Source organism: Pinus tabuliformis, chromosome 8 (genome assembly GCF_031772625.1).
Source record: "Pinus tabuliformis cultivar Carrire ecotype Pingquan chromosome 8, CPIR1, whole genome shotgun sequence".
In the NCBI taxonomy this organism is placed as follows: Eukaryota; Viridiplantae; Streptophyta; class Pinopsida; order Pinales; family Pinaceae; genus Pinus; species Pinus tabuliformis.
In genome coordinates this window covers 808176914-808198208 of record NC_142294.1, presented here as the reverse complement: position 1 = coordinate 808198208, position 21295 = coordinate 808176914, and positions in this window count along the sequence as shown.

Below are 21295 nucleotides of genomic sequence, written 5' to 3'. Positions count from 1 at the left end.
CCTCTCCAACGATTTGGCTCTATATTGCAATATCAATGCCCCACAAGGTTTTGGAGTTTGTTGTGACTGCGGGAATGCGGGGTTGCCAAGATGCAGGACCTGCAGGTAGTGTGACACGTGACCCCTAAGAGGAGAGAGAAATGGGGTTTGCCCATCCCTGTTTTGTCCACCTTTCCTATGTTGAATTGTTTAAGTCCTTCCCCGACAATACAACATTATATCGCAAATCGGCCCCCGGTAGGTCTTTTAAGTTTTGGATGTCGCCGATCTGCTGATATTTGATATCACAAGATTACAGGACTGCGATATCCACTTTCAGCACTGTGAACTACTGATAATCCTTAAACATGTGCACTGGGACCCTGTCGATAGCTAATCGTCGATGCCACGTGGAGGAGAGAGAAGGGAGCGGCCCGACCTTTGTTTTCCCACTCTTTTCCTTTATAAATGGTTTTCGGCCCAAACGCAGAATGCTTACACTGCATCAAAATATTGGCCCCCCCCGCAAGGTTTTAGAGTGTTAGCCCATTGATCCTACAGTATGTCGATATGCTTATTTGCGATAAAAGTTGTGCCTGGACCCGTCTATTGTCGATATGCGATATCAACAATCGGTAGATCATTTTTCTTTCCAACACTAGTTCTCCTAACTTGCCTGGACCCATCAATGTTGATATGAAATTGCGATCAGCCCTTTGTACCTCCAACTGTGATTTTCCTCCACACTTAGTCATTTTCTGGGTTTGCTTGGTTTTCCAGGGTAGACTTCAGAATGCCTTAACTTCTGCTCCAGGAGTCCATTTTTGGACTTCCATATACTGTTGGAAAGCTCTTTCCAAGCACTACATAATGGATAGGGTCTAATTTGGATCTAATAACTTCCATGGTCTAGGAAAAAGGCTCCAATTAACTTCTCTTGGGCAACCTTGGCCAATTGAAACCCATAATGCAATGAGTGACAACATTGGATCCAACTGGGGACAGTGCCTTGCTAGAAAGGTATTGAGGTCCTACAAACCAATAGCCTTTCCTTCCATTGGGCATGGAGTCATTCTTAAAAAAAATATAATTCTGTAACAAAGGAATTTTTGATAATAAATTGAAAAATTCAAATAACAATTTCAACGCACACCAGATATTTACAATGAGAAAGAGATAGATTTCTCTAATTTTGAAAATAATTTTTTAGGAACTGACCATTTACAGGTGATTCACCATCCAATTTTTCAAGCATGTAAGTGTTGTGTCCCCTCTCTTCTTCAATCTTGAAGGGGCCTAACCATAGTGGGTCAAATTTCCCATGTTTTCATTTCTCTTCGCGCCTAGCATCCCATCTGAGCACTAAATCTCCTTGCTGAAGAGGCCTGTCCTTGGTCTTCCTGTCAAACATACATTTCCTCCTTTGTTGAAAGTTTGACAATTTGGTCCCCACCTACTCTCTGTTCTCGTGAAGCTCAACCAACTGATTTATCCTTCTAGTTAAGGCTCTAGGTTCTTCCTCGACTTCTTGCGTAAACTTTGCTACTGAAATTGCTAATTGGATAGGGAAGAAAACAACCTTGCCATATACTATCTCAAAAGGATATTTCCCAGTGGATATTTTGTGTGTTACGCGGTTAGCCCATAGAGAAAACTTTAGTTGAGAGTCCCAGTTCCTTTGATTTTTAGTGACATCCTTCTTTAGAACTCTCACCACATTTTTATTAGAAAAATTGGCCAAGCCATTCCATTGAGGGTAGTAAGTAGTGGAGTGTCCAATAATGATGTTGAATTTGTGGAAGAAGTTAGTGAACTTGGCATATTTGAAGACCTGTGTATTATCAGTGATGATTTTAAAAGGAGACTCAAAGCAGGATAGTATGTTATCCTCCATGAATTTTATCACCACTTCATCAATAACATTCCTAGCTGGGATAGCCTCTACCCACTTGGTAAAATAGTCAGTTGATGTTAAAATCCACTTGTGTTGGCTACTAGAAGGTGGGTTGATTTCTCCAATGAAGTCCAATCCCCACTGTCTAAAGGGTTCCTCTACATTCACAAGAATTAGGGGGAGAGGAGCAAACTTCTGTCTTTCAACAAACAACTAGCATTTTTGGCATGATCTGACTTGAGAATAAACATTTCCAAATAGCATGGGTCATTAAAATCCTTCCTTAAGGATTTTGTGTGATGTTGCCTTCCAACTGTAGTGTCCTCCACAGACTCCCCCATGGAAACCTTTAATCACTTAATGAGTTTCTCCCTCAACCAAACACAACAATAACACCCATACTGGGTCCTTCCAGTAGAGAAGTCCATTGGATATAATGTATTTCTATACCTACAATCTCAGAGTCTGGTATTTCAATCTATCCAGTCCCAACGGGCATCATAGAAATAAGAGGAGATAAACAATGTTTTTAAACCTGAGAAATCCCTCATACTTGGCATAGATCTTCTGCACAACCATTTTAATTATGTTATGTTCATCCTCCAGACTGCCCTCCTCTGTGATTAGGTTTATCCCTAGAGATTCACAGTTGGACTTAGACAAAATATTTTCCAACCCCTGGCCTTTGATGAGCTTTGTAGGCTTGATTTGCAACTCATATTCTTGTATTTTGGCTATCCATTCGTCCCTCTTTCCTTCGTTGTCTCCCTACACTAGAAAGTCTTTCGCTGTAGTCGTTGGGACAAATGCTTTGATTTCAGATTGCAGTACATACATACAGAATGACTTCAACTCCTTGACTAGTGCATAAGCCCATTTCTCCAATATATCATACTTCATCTCAGCATCCCTTATGACTTGGCTGAAAAAGGCAATGGGTTTCTCATAACCATCTTTATGTTTCTGTAACAATACATCAACAATGGTCTTTGGAGACGCGAAAGAAAAGATGCAGAAGTGAACTGAATAATCAAGGTTGACTAGTACTAGGGCCTCAACCAAAGCTTCTTTGATCCTAGTGAAGGAGCCAAGGGGGTGGAGCTCCACTTAACTTCATTCTCCTTCTTGAGAATATTTGTGATACCTTTAACTATCTTAGCATAGTTGGGCACAAATTGTCTTAAGAAATTTATCCTCCCCAAAAAGGCTTGGACTTCTTTCTTGTTTTTGGGCAAGGGAATGAGGCTGACGACTTTGACTCATTCATGATCAAAATTTTCTCCTTCCTATACGACTATGTGCCCAAGCAGCTTCCCCTCACTTAGGACGAACTGAGATTTCTTCGGATTCAGAGAGAGGCCATACCTTCTGCACTTCTCGAAAACAAGCTCTAAATGGAGGATATGCTCTTCATCAGTCTTAGAAAAAATTATGATGTTGTCTAGGTAAACTACCACAAATTTATCTTTCTCGCCCATGAAATCTATGTCCATAGCTCTCTGGAATGTGGCTCCTGCATTTATTAACCCAAATGGCATGCAGGTGTAAATATAGGTCCCCCACGAGGTGGTGAAAGCAATATTTTTCTGGTCCTCAGGGTGGACTGCCACATGGTTATATCCTGAGAATCCTTCCATCATGGAAATTCTGGCTGCACCCACTACCTTTTGCAATATATTATCCATCTTGGGAAAATGGTAGTTTTCTTTTAGGGACACCCTATTTAAATTTTGGAAGTCCACGCACAACCTTATCTCTCTGTTCTTTTTCTAGACAGGGACCAAATTAGGCACCCACTTAGAGTATCTTATAGGGACTATGATTTTGGCCTACAACAACTTTACCTCCTTTTCAATGGTGTGGAGAAAGAGTGGGCTTATTTATCTGAGTTTCTGTTTACACGACTTTATCCCACTCTTCATAGGAATCTTATATTGAATAATATTTGTGTCAAATGATTTCAAATCATTATAAGATCAAGTAAATACATCTTTGTAAGTTTTGAACAGATCTAAATACCTTTGTCTATATTGTGGGGGGACTCCTTTGGACAACCTGATCGTCTGGGGTTCCTCCTCTAATATGATGTTGTAGTCTTTGACTTACTCATCCTTCTCTGGGGCCATTGATTTGAACCCTATGTCGTATTTATTGAAAAGTCTTTTTAGTGGAACAAGTCCACAAGGGATGGTGTTCGCTTTTAGTTGCAAAACGTTTTGCCCAGCCACTATGTCTTTCCATGGAGTGGCTCCTTGTTCTGCTTATTATTCTTCTTGATCGATGGTGGAGTGGGAAAACTCCCCAATGATTTACATGAATATTTTTACTTGCTCGTTATCTTCGAAAACCTGCCAATGTTTGACATTATCAGGTATTGAAGGCCTGTGTCTAACTTCTATTTCATATATGATGAGTGGATTCTGTGGGGGCCTGAAAGTTCTTGCAGCTATCGCAAGAGAGTCAGCTATCTTGTTTTCCTCCCTGGGCAGAAACTGGATTTGAAAGGCCAGGAAGAAATTTTCGATTAAGTCCCACACTTCATTTCCATACGTCCTCAGCCTGGGCTGTTTGGCTTGGCATTGGTCTCAGATCTGCTTCACGAATAGCTCAGAATCTCCATAGACCAATAGACATTCAATGTTCATATTTCTTGATGTTTGTAACCCCAAGAGTAATGTCTCATACTCCGCTACATTGTTGTTCGGCTCAAACTTGAGCTTGAAAGAGAGGGGTATCATGATGCCTTCCAGAGATACCAACAATTTTCCAGCTCCGTTCCAATCTTTTTAGTTTGCTCCATCGAAGTATAACTTCCATACCTCATTTAAATTTTAATGTTGGTATTTCCACTGCCTTTTCAAGTGTATTGATGCTTATTCTAAGAGGTTATCATCCTCTTCTGAGAATAGGCAGGAGATGTCACTGTCTTTCCCATGCACTGGGAATTCTATGAGCCTTTAGCTGGGGCCACGATTTTCACAAACCAAGATTCTTTGTGAAACCTTCTTTGCTTACCTCCAAAAGTGGGAATGGTGGCATAAGTAAGGTCTTTCTTGATAAATCCACCCACTTTGGAGCCCCAAGATCTAGATAAGAGCATTCAAAAATGACGAGGTATATCAGCCACCACTATATCCATTACCACACTTTTCACCGGGATCTGAGCCAAGTTTACCACCAGATCCTTGATCATGCCTAAGCACTTGACTCTCTTAGAGCCAAAGGAGTACAAGTCTTTGTATGGTCTAGTGATCTCTAAACCCAGTTGTTCCATTACTGATAATGGCATGATGTTGTGTGAAGCTCCTGAATCCAACATGAAGTTATGCAGCAAAAGGTCATGGATCACCAAATTCAGATCAAATGTGCAGTAGAGGGATCCAAATCTTCCACACGCGGTGCAAAAACAACCATTGGCCTCTCCTCCTAGAGGTTCAAACTATCATGGGATGGTGTTAAGCCAGTTGGGTGCATAAATTTGGAGACTTTAGATTTGTAATGAGGCTGCTTTAAAAGCTCAGTTAGAGGAACATGATTTTTCACCTTTTCTAGCTCCTTCTATATATTGAATGTATGTTGGGCCTTTTCTGCATATGCATGCTATGTTCCCTCTCCCTTTCCACTCACAGATATCAACAGAGAAGGTTCCTCTTTTTCTGTGTGTCCCTTAAGACCATTGCTCTCTTTATTTGGAGAGACTCCTGTCTTGGGTGGGCCAGGATGTAGCTTACCTTTCCCTTTGTCTGGGGTTGGAGGAAACACTTGGGGAGTAGATACCCCTTGTTGTTCTGGTTCTCTCATCCTCTTCTTAGAAGATCTTAGAGTATACTTACATTGTGGCTGTGTTTGCATGAACTATGTAAACTATCTACAATAATAATCCATATCTTCTTCCTCTACTGCTACTTCTCTGTGATGACTGGTCTCCTGGTGATCCATATTCTCATGTTCCTCTTCAGCAAAACCGACATATTTATTTCCCTGCATCTCCTGAGTATCAAAATATTGTTCATCGGGACTATCTTCCAAGTATAAGGGATGAGGAATCTGATCCATCTGCTCCTTTCCATCTCTTGGAAGTAGTTGCAATGGAGGCCTTCTATATTGCTGGTTATAGCCCCGGTTGTTGACTTGAGAATTCTACCTGGAGAGGTTCTTGTTCTCAATTTCGAGCTTCCAAACCTTTTGTGATAAACTCTTGATGGGTTTGATGATTCCCAAAATTTACTAGAGGAGGATGCCTCCTCTTTTCCTCTTTTGGGTTCAACAGGTTCTTGCTTTGATATTGACTTCCCAACCAAGGCTAGATTGGCTTCCACTTCGAGAGCATCGATTTGAAGTTGGTCCAGAGTGGTAGGTTTCCTTTCTCTCAGGTTAAAACCAACATCAGAGTCAAAGGCTCCAAAGAAAACCACACGAGCTACAACTAGGGGAGACTTTATGTTGACTGGCAGGTTATTGAACTACTTATTGAATCTTTTGATAAATTTTGTAGTATGCTCCTTGGGATTTTTCCTTATTTCATTGAAATCAGTAAGGAGGTACTCATGGTTCCTCTTTTCTCCCTATTTCTGGGTGAAAGAGTTTTCAAGTTGCTCCCATGTAATGATGGAGGCATTAGGTATGGATTTGAACCATTTTCTAGCCTCTCCATCTAGGGATTGTATAGAAAGTCTCATAACCACATCCAATTGTTCCACATTTACATTCTCGGCAAAAACATTGAAGGTTTTAACGTGATTTTGTTCCATGTTATCATCTTCCCCATTGAACCTAGGCAGATATTTTAGGTAGTCATGGGTCATTACACTTAGAGGCTAGGGTAGCTCAAGAGGTGCATATTTATTGAGCAAAAATCCTGGGAGAGCCATCTGGAGTAGTGGAGGGAGATTCAAATTTTCTTGAGGGACTAGGGTTAAGACCATAGGGGTTGTAGGGGAAGGAGGGTATGTCAAGGCCTTAGGAGTAAGTCTTGAACACTAAGCATTAGCAGGCTGATAACTGTAAGAGGGAACTTCAAAGGTTGGTGAGATGGTAGCACAGTTTGGGGGAGTTTTCTCTTTCCAAACTTTCTTAAAAATCAAATGGAGCTTTATGCTAGGATGTATCTGAGAGAATATGAGGCCTTTTAAAATCTATGGTTATCAATGATAATGAGAGGGGTGTGGAGTCGTCATTGTGATATGAGCACAATCATAATAGACTTTGATCACCTATTCAAAGAGTGTTTCAGCTTGTTGTATCCCAGAGCAAAGAATCCTTCAATAAGCTCTCCGACAACGATGCCAAAATATGTTGTATCTTCAAGAGACAACCTTGGATTGCTTCAAGACTAGTTCCCGGGCACATATAAAATGATGTGTCTCAAATGATTTACAAGATACTGGAGACAAAACTTATTATCAATAGATACATATGTACATAGGAAATATATTGGTTCATTAATCCAAAAGAAATAAAACATAGATTTCTGATACTTCTTCACACTTTTAGATCTCATAAATAAGCATAGAAATAGTAGAGGCCAAGGGCTTCAAGGTACTATAGCTCATAATATTTGCAGAGTTTGTGAGAGAGGAAAATATAGAAGAGTAACTCATCACATAGAGCATAAGGCTTCACGACTTATATATTTAACACACAGAGCTTGAGACATTAAAGACTTCTATGCTTATTTGGGCTACAAGAAAAAATAATGAATGAAGGGGGAGCTGAGAGATATGATTCATGTGTTGCCGAATTTAAAGATCTAATCTCAACATTCCTCACAGGCATATACATAAGCAATGTTCAGACGAATGAATCTGTGAAACAGTTATAAGCATTTGCATTAGCATATAAATACTAATGAATTTCTAAAGGAGATTGAAACACATATAGCAACAATCATTACATGAATTCAAGGAAGAAGCATGGACATAAAAAATGAGCTAAACAAAGGGGAACACATACTGTAATCCTTTGAAGAGGGAACCACCACTGTTTCCTTGATATTTTGAAAAGATCTGTATTACAAAGGAGATACAGTATGAAAATATAACATGGAGTGTTTTCTCCAGAATTTCTAAACCTGAACTAAGTCTTGCTTCCCCTATTTATTAGAGGGGATCAAGAAGCTACATTACATAAAAAAATATCTATCCCTAGACTCAACTATCAAGTTGACTAGCTCTATCAGTCTTAAATGGCTTTGTGGCCTAACAAGGTATTACAAAAATGAATGCCTCATTGGAAGGAAGGCATGTTACAAAACAAAGCTAAGTAAATGACCAGACATAATAGTAAATGAAAGTCTCTATGCCCATCCTATGATTGCATTAGCCTTAGGCTGTAATTTTTTCATGCTATGGCCTCTTGCTCTGTTCAACAACCCCTGTCGCTTTTGCCTTTATTGTTGAGATGCCTTGTTCTGTGAAGTGGGGGTTGGGTCAACTGAAAGAGCTTGCCTTTGTAGTACTTTTCTATGAAGATGGATGAGGCCCCATGTTGAACCTTTAATCCTCCTGAATCTAGTGCCTTGACATGGTGGGTGAGCTACATTCCATGGAAACAACACAGTCAAGAAGGCACGAGCTTTTTCCTCTAAAACAGGCGAAAACAACTGTCTTTTTGGATTTCCCCTTTAGCCCCCCTTATCATAGCCCTTCGTGTGCCTTTCCCCATGTGAATGAGATCTAGGACTAGGGGCTGAGCCCTCATGCACTAAGGCCCTTAGGCCCATGTCTGGAGGCCTTTTCCTTTGTTATCACTTTCTCCTGCATATCGATGCTTCAACATTGTTTTACCCTACTCTACACTTTTCCCTTGGCGTGGGACAACAGTCTGGACGCGACGTCCCTATAGACCTTATCTTAATCCTTTATCGCATCTGGGGGGAGTGCCTGCATATTGCAATCGCACTGCGCCAATGTCTTGAGTGTTTTTCCTATAACTTTTGCGATCACTGATCCACGGGGTGACGTCATCACTGCCACATGTCACCTTGTGAGTGGTGACATGTGGCACCCGGAAATGGCCCCATGTCACCCTTGAAAACACTGAAATTGGGTGACACTTGTCCTCTACCATGTCACTGCTAACATAAGCTACCCTGTCAGTTTAGAGGGCCAATCAAAGGCCACCACATGGTCCCCTCGAGGAGAGAGAAAAGGGCTTGCATGGCCCTGTTTTGCATGCATCTCTTGTGTATTTCGAAATTGGCACCTCCCCAACGATTTGGCACTATATCACAATATCGTCACCCTAAAAGGTTTTGGAGTTTGCTATGATTGTGGGATCGCCGAGATGCGGGATGCGGGATGTGGGACTTGTGGGTAGTGTGACACATGGCCCCTTGGAGGATAGAGAGAGGGGGTCCTCCCATCCCTATTTTTTCCGCATTTCATGTGTTGAACTGTTTAATTACTTCCTCGACAATACAACATTATATCACAAGTTTGCCCCCCATAAGTCTTTTAATTTTTGGATCCTACCGATTTGTTGATCATTGATATTGTGGGACCGCGATATGAGCTTTCAGCACTGTGAACCACCGATAATCCTTAAACATGACTTGACGTTTGTTTTCACATGCTTGTCCTTTGTAAATGGTTTTTGACCTCTCCCTAGAAATTTTACACTGCATCACGATATCGCCCCCCCGGAAGGTTTTAGAGTGTTAGCTCATTGATCCACTAGTATGTCGATATGCTGATTTGCGATAAAAGCTGCACTTGGACCTATCGACCATTGATATGCGGTATCAGTGATTGGCAGATCATTTTTCCTTCCAACATTAGTGCTCCTAACCCACCTGGACCTTTCGACATCGATATGCGATTGCGATCGGCCCTCCGGACCTTTGACTGTGATTTGCCTCAACACTTAGTCATTTTCTCGGTTTGCTTGGTTTTTCCAAGGTAGACTTCAAAATGACTTAACTTCTTCTCCAAGAGTCCATTTTTGGACTTCCATATACTGTTGGAATGAACTTTCCGAGATCTACACAATCGAGAGGGTTTGATTTGGCTCTGATAGCTTCTGTAGTCTGTGACATAGGTTCTAAACATCACTACTCTTGGGAAACCTTGGCCAATTGAAACCCACAATGCAGTGAGTGACAACATTAGCTCCAACTGGGGATAGTGCCTTGCTGGAAAGGTGTTGAGGACCTGTAGACTAGTAGCCTTTCCTTCCATTGGGCATGGATTCATTCTTAAACAAAATATAATTTTGTAACAAAGGACTTTTTGATAATAAATTAAAAAACTAAAATTAAAATTTCAACACACACCGGATATTTAAAATGAGAAAGAGATATATTTGGCTAATTTTTGAAAATAAAATTTTAGGAACTGGCCATTTACATGCAATTCCAACAGTTCACCATCCAAGTTTTCAAGCATGTAAGTGTTGTTTCCCCTCTCTTTTGTAATCTTGAAGGGGCCTAACCATAGTGGGTCAAATTTCCCATGCTTGCCTCTGTCTTCTCGCCTGACATCCCATATGAGTAGTAAATATCCTTGCTAAAGAGGTCTATCCTCAACCTTCTTGTCAAATAGATATTTCATCCTTTGTTGATAGTTTGACGGTTTGGTCCCCACCTACTCTCTGTTCTTGTGAAGCTCCACCAACTGATTTATCCTTCTAGTCAAGGCGCTAGAATCTTCCTTGGCTTCTTGTAGCAACTTAGCTACTGGAATTGCTAATAGGATAGGGAAGACAACAACCTTGCCATATAATAGCTCAAAAGGAGATTTCCCAGTGGATCTTTTGGGTGTTACACGGTTAGCCCACAAAGAAAACTTTACTTGAGAGTCCCAGTTCCTTTGATTTTCAATGATGGTATTCTTTAGAACTCTCACCACATTTTTATTAGAAGACTTGGCCAGGCCATTCCCTTGAGGGTAGTATGTAGTGGAGTGTCCAATAATGATGTTGAATTTGTGGCAGAATCTAGTGAACTTGGCATATTTGAAGGCCTGTGCATTATCAGTGATGATTTTAAAAGGACACCCAAAGTGGGACAATATGTTCTCCTCCATGAATTTTATCACCACTGAATCAATGGCATTCCTAGCTGGGATAACCTCTACCCACTTGGTAAATTAGTCAGTGGCTGTTAAACTCCTCCTGTGTTGGCTGCTAGAAGGTGGGTTGATTTCTCCAATGAATTCCAATCCCCACTATCGAAAGGGTTCCTCTGCATGTACAGGTATTAGGGGAGAGGAGAAAACTTCTGTCTTTCAGCAAACAACAGGCATTTTTGGCATGATCTAACTTGAGAATAAACATCTCCAAACAACGTGGGCTAGTAAAATCTTGCCTGGAGTATTTTTTGTGCTGTTTCCTTCCAACTGTAGTTTCCTCCACAAAATCCCCCATGGAAATATTTAATCACTTCATGAGTTTCTCCCTCAACCAAACACAATAGTAATAAACCCACCAGGTCCTTCCAGTAGAGCAGTCCATTGGATATAATGTATTTTCATACCTGCAATCTCAGATTCTAGTATTTTGACCTATCCAGTCCCAACGGGCATCTTAGAAATAAGAGCAAATGAACAATGTTCTTATACCTGGGTGAGCCCTCATACTTGGCATAGATCTTTTGCACAACCATTTTAATTCTACTTTGTTCATCCTCTGGACTACCCTCCTTTGTGATCAGGTTTATCCCTAGAGCTTGGTAGTTGGACTTAGACAAAAGCTTTGCCAACTTGTGGCCTTTGATGAGCTTGGTAGGCTTGATTTCCAGCTCATATTCCTGTATTTTGGCTATCCATCTGCCACTCTTTCCTTCGTTGTCTCCCTACACCAGAATGTCTTTGAAAATAGCCGTTGGGACAAACGTTGTGATTTTGGATTGCAGTACATACCTACGAAATTATTTGAGTGTCTTGACCAGTTCATAATCCTGTTTCTCCAATATATCATACTTCAACTCAACGTCCCTTAGTACTTGGCCAAAAAAGGAAATGGGCTACTCGTAACCATATTTATTTTTGTGTAACAATACAAGAGCAATGGTATGTGGAGAGGCAAAAGAAAAGATGTAGAAGGGCGCTGAATAATTGGGGTTAACTAGCATTGAGGCCTCAGCCAAAGCTTCTTTGGTCCAAGTGAAGGAGCCATGGGGGGTGGGGCTCCACTTAACTTCGTTCTCCTTCTTGAGCATATCTATGATACCTTTAACTATCTCAACATAATTGGGCACGGATTTTCTTAAGAAATTTATCCTCCCCAAAAAGGCTTGGACTTCTTTCTTGTTTCTAAGCAAGGGAATGAGGTTGATGGCTTTGAATCATTCAGGATCAATCTTTAATCCTTCCTGTGCTACTATGTGCCCAAGAGGCTTCCCCTCACTCGAGGTGAACTGAGACTTCTTTGGATTAAGAGAGAGGCCATACCTTCTGCACTTCTCAAAAATGAGCTTTAAATGGAGGATATGCTCTTCATTAGTCTTAGAAAAGACTGTGATGTCGTCTAAGTAAACTGCCACAAATTTATCTTGCTCGCCCACGAAAGCTATGTCCATAGCTCTCTGGAATGTGGCTCCTACATTTATCAACCCAAATGGCATGCCGACATACATGAAGGTCCCCCCACGGGGTGGTGAAAGAAGTCTTTTTCTGGTCCTCAGGGTGGACTGCCACTTGGTTATATCTTGAGAATCCATCCATCATGGACATTCTAGCCGCACCCAGTACCTTCTACAATATATTATCCATATTGGGTAGAGGGTAGTTGTCTTTTAGGGATGGCATGTTTAAATTTTAGAAGAGCACAGACAGGCTTGTCTCTCCCTTCTTTTTCTGGAGAGGGATCAAATTAGCCACCCACTTAGAGTATCTTAGAGGGACTATGATTTTGGCCTGCAAGAGCTTCCTTACCTCCTTTTCAATGGAGGGGAGTAAGAGTGGGTTTATTTATATGAGTTTCTGTTTACATGGATTTTTCCCACTCTTCAGAGGAATGTTGTGTTGAATAATATTTGTGTCAAATGATTCAAATCATCATAACACCAAGCAAATACATCTTTGTAAGTTTTGAATAGATCTATATTGCAGAGGGAATCCTTTGGACAACCTGATCGTATGGGGTTCCTCCTCTAATATGATGTTGCAGTATTTGACTTGCTCATCCTTCTCTGAGGCCATTGGTTTGGATGCTATGTCATCTTTATTGAAAATTCTTTCTAGTGGAAAAAGTCCATAAGGGATGGTGTTCCCTTTTAGTTGCAATTTTTTTCGCAGCCACCGTGTCTTTCCACGGAGTGGCTTCTTGTTCTTCTTCTTATTCTTCTTGATCAATGGTGGAGTGGGAAAAATCCTCAATGAATGCTATGAATCTTTTTACTTGCTCATCATCTTTGAATACCTGCCAATGTTTGAAAGTATCAGGTATTGAGGCCTATGTATGACTTCTATTTCATATATGAGGAGTGGATTCTTTGGGGGCATGAAAGTTCTTGCAGCTACCGCAAGAGAGTCAGCCATCCTATTTTCTTCCCTAGGCAGAAAATGGATGTTAAAGGCCAGGAATAAATTTTCGATTAAGTCCCAGACTTCATTTCAGTATGTCCTTAGCCTAGGGTGTTTGGCTTGGCATTGGTCTCTGATCTGCTTCACTACTAGCTAAGAATCTCCATAGACCAATAAGCATTCTATGTTCATATTTCTCATTGTTTGTAACCCTAGGAGCAATGCCTCATACTCATCTACATTGTTGGTCACCTCAAATTCGAGCTTGAAAGAGAGGGGTATCATGTTGCCTTCCGGGGATACCAACAATGTTCCAGCACCGTTCCCATATTTTGAGTTTGCTCCATCGAACTATAACTTCCATACCTCGTTTTCATTTAAATGCTGGTATTTAAACTACCTTGTCAAGTGTACTAATGCTTCTTCTAAGAGGTTCTCATCCTCTTCTAAGAATATGGAGTAGATGTCACTGTCTTTCCCATGCACTGGGGAGTTCTCTGAGCCTTTAGCTGCAGTCACAGTTTTCACAAAATGAGATTCTTTGTGCAACCTTCTTTGCTCACCTCCAAAAGTGGGAATGGTGGCATAAGTAAGGTCTAGCTTGATAGAGAAACCCACTTTGGAGCCCCAAGATCTAGATAAGAGCATTCCAAAATGAGGGGGTATATCATCCACTGCTATATCCATTACAACACTTTTCACTGAGATCTGAGCCAAGTTTACCACCAGATCCTTGATCATGCCTAAGCACTTGAATCTCTTGGAGTCAAAGGAGTACAAGTATTTTTATGGTCTGGTGATCTCCAAACCCAGCTATTCCGTTACTGATAATGGCATGAGTTTGTGTGAAGTTCCTGAATCTAGCATGCAGTTATGCAACAAAAGTTCATGGATCACCAAAGTCCATAAAACTTTGCAGTAGAGGGATCCAAATCTTCCACATGCGGCCCAAAAACAAGCATTGGCCTCTCCTCCTCAAGGTTCAAACTATCATGGGATGGTGCTAAGCAAGTTGGGTGCATGAATTTGGAGACTTGAGCTTTGTAATGAGGATGCTTTAAAATCTCAGTCAGAGGAACATGAATTTTCATCTTTCCAACTCCTTCTCGACATTAAACATATGTTGGGCATTTTTTTCATATGCATGCTCTGTTCCTTCTCCCTTCCCACCAGTAGTTGTCAGTGGAGTAGGTGCCTCTTTTTCTTTGTGTCCCTTAAGACCATTTCTCTCTTTATTTAGAGAGACTCCTATCTTGGGTGGGTCAGGATGTAGCTTACCCTTCCCTTTGTTTGGGGTTGGAGGAACCACTTGGGGAGAAGCTTCCCCTTGCTGTTCTGGTTCTCTCGTCCTCTTCTTCATATATATTTGATTATACTTATGTTGTGGTTGTGTTTGCATGAACTCTACAAACTATCTGCAATAATAATCCATATCTTCTTCCTCTACTGCTGCTTCTCTGTGATGACTAGCCTCCTGGTGAGCCATATTCTCATGTTCCTCTTCAGAAAAACCAACATATATATTGCCATGTATCTCCTAAGTATAAAAATATTGTTCATTGAGACTATATTCCAAGTATAAGGGATGAGAATTTTGATCCAGCTGCTCCTTTCTTTCTCTTGGAAGTAATTGTAGTGGAGGCCTTCTATATTGTTGGTTATAGCCTCGGTTGTTGACTTGTGAATTCTGCCTGGAGAGGTTCTTGTTCTCAATTTTGAGATTCCCAACTTTTTGTGATAAAATCTTGATGAGTTTGTCTAGATATTCCCACTTCACATATGATGATTCCCCAACTTGACCAGAGGAGGATGCCTCCTCTTTTCCAATTTTGGGTTCAGTAGGTTCTTACTTTGCTCTCGACTTCCCCGCCGAGGCCAGATTCACTTCCACTTCAAGAGCATCAATTTGAAGTTGGTCTAGAGTGATAGATTTCCTTTCTCTTAGGTTAAGACCAACATCAGAGTCAAAGGCTCCCAAGAAAACCACACAAGCTGTAGTTGAGGGAGGCTTTATGTCAGCTGGTAGGTTACTGAACTGTTTATTGAATCTTTTGATAAATTTCGTAGTATCCTCCTTAGGATTTTTCCTAATTGCATTGAACTTAGTAAGAAGGTACTCATGGTTCCTCTTTTCTCCCCATTTTTGGGTGAAAGAGTTTTCAAGTTGCTCCCATGTATCGATGGAGGCATTAGGCAGGGATTTGAACCATTTTCTAGCCTCCCCATCGAGGGATTGTACAAACAGTATCATAACCACATCCAAATGTTCCACATTTATGTTCTCATCAAAAGCACTGAAGGTTTCAATATGACTTTGTGCCGTGTTATCATCTTCCCCATTGAATCTAGGTAGATGCTTTAGGTATTCCTGGGGCATTGCACTCAGAGGCTGGGGTAGATCAAGAGGTGCATATTTATTGAGAAAAGAGCCTGGGAGAGCCATATGGACTAGTGGAGGGAGATTCCAATTTTCTTGAGGGATTGGGGTTAAGACCATAGGGGTTGTAAGGGAAGGAGGGTATGTTAGGGCCTTAGGAGTAAGTCCTAAATACCAAGCAGGAGCAGGATGAGAATTGGAAGAGGGAATTTTGAAGGCTGGTGAGATAGTAGCATAGTCTGGGGGATTTTTCTCTTTCCAGACTTTCTTAAAAATCAAATTTTTAGGGTTATATACAAATGAAGCTTTCTCCTGGGATGTATCTGAGCGAGTATGAGGCCTTTTAAAAGCCAGTGTTATGAATGATAATGAGAAGGGTGTGGAGTCGCCAAGGTGATATGAGCACAATCATAACAGACTTTGATCACCTATTCAAAGAGTGTTTTAGCTTGTCGTATCCTAGGGGAAAGAATCCTTCAATAAGCTCCCTAAAAACGATGCCAAAAGATGTTGTATCTTCCAGAGACAACCTTGGATTTATTCAAGACCAGTTCCTGGGCACATCTAAAATGGCATGTCTCAAATGATTTACAGGATAATGGACACGACACTTATGATCAATAGATACATATGTATATAGGAAATAGATTGGTTCATTAATCCAAAAACAATGAAACATATATTTCTTATACTTATTCACATGTTTAGATCTCAGAAATAACCATAAAAATAGTAGAGGTGGAGAGCTTCAATGTCTTACAAATAATATTCTTTGCAGAGTTTGTGAGAGAGGAAAATAGATAAGAGTAACTCATCACATAGAGCCTAAGGCTTAAATACTTCTATATTTAACACACAGAGCTTGAGACATTAAGGATTTATATGTTGATTTGGGCTACACGAAGAAATAATGAATGAAGGGGAAGATGAGAGCTATGATTCATGTGATGTGGATTTAAATATATAATCTCAATATTCCTCATAGGCATATACATAAACAATGTTCAGACAAATGAATCTATGAAATGGTTACATGAATTTGCATTAACATATAGATTCTAATGAATATATGAAGGATCTTGAAACACATCTAGAAACAATAATTACATGAATTCAGGGAAGAAGCATGGACCTAGAAAATGAGTTAAACAAAGGGGAACACATATTGTAATCCTTTGAAGAGGGAATCACCACTGTTTCCTTGATATTATGAAAGGATTTGTATTACAAAGGAGATAGAGTATGAAAATATAACATGAAGTGTTTTCTCTAGAATTTTTGAAACTAAACTAAGTCTTGCTTTCCCCTATTTATTTGAGGGGATCAAGAAGCTACATTACATCAAAAATATCTACCCCTAGACTCAGCTATCAAGTCGACTAGCTGTGTCAATGTTGAATGGATATGTGGCCCAAAAATGTATTACAGAAATGAATGCTTCATTGGAAGGAAGGCATGTTAAAGGACAAAACTAAGTAAATAACTAGGCAAAATAGTAATTGAAAGTCTTTGTGCCCATCCCATGATCACATCGGCCTTAGGCTATAATTTTTGCATGGTATGGCCTCTTGTGCTGCTCAACTACTCCCATTGCTTCTACCTTTACTGCTAAGATGCCTTCTTCTGTGAAGTGGGGGTTGGGTCAACTGAAAGCACTTGCCCTTGCAGTCCTTTGTTGTGTAGAGGGACGAGGTCCCATGCTGAACCATTAATCCTCTTGAATCCTATGAACTGGGGCCATTGCTGCACCATGTTCCCTTAAAGTCTGCTAGCTGTTGGCCTATCCACCCATTAAACCTCTATACTACAAAACTAGTGCCTTGACAAGGTGGGTGAGTTGCGTTCCATGGAAACAACATAGTCACGCGGTTGTGGGATTTTTCCTCTAAAATAGGTGAAATTGGGCATTTTTTTGGATTCCCCTTTAGCCCCCCTTATCGTACCCCTTTGTGTGCATTTCCTGATATGACCAGGAGCTAGGACCAGGGGCTGAGACCTCAGGTGATAAGGTGCTCGGACTTGTGTCTAGAGGCCTTTTCCTTTGTTATCAGTTTCTCCCGCATATTAGCACTCCAACACTATTTTACCTTGCTCTACCCTTTTCCTTTGGCGCGGGTCACTAATTCGAATGCGAGGTCCCTATAGACCCTACCTTAATCCTTTATCGCATCAATAGGGAGTGCCCACATATCGCAATCGCATTGCGCCAATGTGTTGAGATTTTTTCCTTTAACCACTACGATTGTTGGTCCGCGGGGTGACATCATCACTGCCACGTGTCACCTTGTGAGTGGTGACCTGTGGCACCCAGAAATTCCCCCATTCACCCCTGAAAACACTAAAATCAGGTGACACATGTCATTTGCCATGTCATCAACCATACTTCCATGTCATTGTTGACGTTAGCTGTCCTATCAGCTCAGAGGGCCAATTAGAGGCTACCACGTGGTCCCGTCGAGGAGAGAGAAAAGGACCCACCCAACCCAGTTTTATAGGCATTTCCTCTGTATTTAGGAATTGACACCTCCCCAACAATTTGGGTCTATATCACAATATCAGTGCCCCGCAAGATTTTGGAGTGTGTTGTGACTGCGGGGTCACTGAGTTACAGGATATGTGACTTGCGAGTAGTGTGACATGTGGCCCCTCAGAGGAGAGAGATAGGGGGTCCGCCCATCCCTGCTTTCTCCACCTTTCTTATGTTGAACTGTTTAATTCCTTCCCTAGAAATACAACATTATATCGCAGATCGGCCCCCTATAGGTCTTTTAAGTTTTGGATCCTGCAGATCTGCTGATTTTCGATATCGTGAGACTTTGGAATTGCGATATCAGCTTTCGACACTGTGAACTGCCGATAATCCTTAAACATGTGCCCTGGGACCCTGCTAATAGCCGATCGCCTTTTCCACATGGAAGAGAGAGAAGGGAGCGGCCCGACCTTTGTTTTCCCACGATTTTCCTTTGTAAATGGTTTTCAGCCTACCCCTGGAACTTTTACACTACATCTCAATATCGGCCCCCTCGCAAGGTTTTAAAGTGTCATCTCATTTATCCGTCGGTATATTGATATGCTTATTTGCGATAAAAGTTGTGCCCATACCCGCTGATCGCCGATATGCGATATCGGCGATCAACGAACCACTATTCCTTTTAGCATCAATTCTCCTAACCCACCTGGACCCACCGATGCTGATATGTGCTTGCGATCGGCCCTCCAGACCTTTGACTATGAATTGCCTCCACATTTAGTCATTTTTTGGGTTTGCTTGGTTTTTCCATGGTAGTCTTCAGAATGCCTTAACTCCTGCTCCAAGAGTCTGTTTTCGGACTTCCATATACCATTGGAAAGATATTTTCGAGAGCTACATAATGGAGAGGGTATGATTTGGCTTTGATAGCTTATATGGTCTAGGAAAGAGGCTCCAAACTTTACTGCTCTTGGGAAACTTTGGCCAATTGAAACCCACAATGTAGTGAGTGACAACAAGGTAGTCGCAAAGGAGTGAGGATTCAGGGCGTGGTGCATTGTGTGGGACATGGGAAGTAGTAGGTGTGTTGTATAGAGTGCTATTAGGACCTCATTCAATCAATTCTCGACTGAATGGCAACTGCAGAGCGAGTGAGGAAGGAGGAGCACATAGAGCTAATTACGGCCTTGAATAAGATGCACTACTTTCAATGCCATACTTGGGAACATGTTGTGGTCATCTGGCGATGCCTGAACATGTTATCTAAAAAATTTGAAAAGTTGGAGACTTGGATGACCCATTTTGAAGATCACATTTAATGCTATTTCTGCCCTCCTCTGCCTCCAGGAACAACCTCGTACAACCCAACTTCCATCACTTCTGATGACTAACATGATTATAGGTGTTTTATGTATCTTTTTTGTTTACTAGTGCTTTTAGTCCTTCACATTGTGGACTCTATCACTTGATGTTTTTCTATTGCACTGTCATTTGTTGTCTACGGTAGTAAAAAAACCTAGTCGGGCTGAGACTACAAGTGATTTACTTTTGATGTACTCTTTTTTGGAAGAATGAATAGAAACTCGATTTACAAAAGAAAAGAAATGAAAGATAGAGATGTATATTCTGTATGTAATAGATGGGATTTCTGAGATAAAAGAGGGTTTATTTTGAATTGGATTTTATGTGCATTAAAGAGGGTTTTATTTTGAATCTATGGAGTACAGTGAGGAATAATGTGCTGGAAAAGGAACTATATTTATATACTATAATAAATATAGTAGCAATGTGGAATGTACAAATTTTTTCTAGGTACATTAGGCATAAATCAGAAAACCAAGAACTGGAAAAAATGTGAATGATAACTTATAACCAGTAGAGTAATTTATGTGGAAGAACTGTAAATGGTTCCTTTTTTCTAATAAGCACTATTGTAAATGAAAAACATACATGCCATAAGAAAAGTTTTCCTTTGTGAAATCAACTTTTACAAATCATCTATGAGTTTGGTTAGTTCTAGGAAACTAGGGATGGTTAATCCCCAAAACAGTCCAAAATAATAATTAAAAGGAACATTACCAACACCAAATGGGAAAGGAGGCAGCTTTTCCGGAGTGAGGCTTCCTCCTTGTTGGGTAAAAAAATTCTCGTTAAAGAGATAAATAACCCTAAATTTATTGCTTAGAAACAAAAATTCAAATAGAACTCAAAAATAATTTAACAAGAACGAAACCCCAACTAGATATGTTAACAATGCCACAACTATGAAATAAATTACATGGAAATAACTATATATGTAAATCTAAATCTTGTGGTCAAACACGGTGATAGAAACAACAAATTTCCATGATATTTAGAATCAGTAAAACTCAAAAAACTATTGAATAAGACATCACAATTATAGCAGAACTAAAGTTTAAGAAACCCAATTAATTAAAAGGAACGTTAATCTCTCAAAAAAAATTACCGTAAATGATTACAATTAAACCCTAAATTGAAACTTGAATATGGTTGCCAGTGCCTGTTAAATGATTTCCATTTGAACAAAAGAAAGGAAATAAATTCTTCATTAAAGATGTAAAGGAGGAAAAATTATTAGTGTAACCTAGAGGATGTCAGGATTGAAGACAAACCACACAGCAGAGTGGTGACCTTCAACAAGAAATAGAAAGCAGAAGTGTTAACTTGGTAAGGAAAAAAATACCTCAGAGGAGTAGAGAAACAACCCTTACAGCTAACAGAATGAAGCACTTACTACTGGGAGGAAGTTTGGTGTTGGATATAACTGAACGTTGAAGTGAATCCACCCTTGGGAGTGGAAACCTACAACCACCAGCTAGTAGGAGTTACTTACAACAAATAAAAACTAATAACCAACTTCACAACTTGAATACACTACACTGTGTTAAGAGGGGCTTACCTGTGTACCTCTGTTTGGGGTTTTCTTGATGATTATGAGGACAAAACATGAAATTCTCTCAGGAAGTTGCAGAGCTCTCCCAGAGATGGCGTAGGAGAAAATGTTAGACCAACAACTCGAACTGGGGGATGCTGTTACCCTAACTTCTATCTGTGTAAGGAAGGTCATTGGATCACTAACCTTAAGATCCATG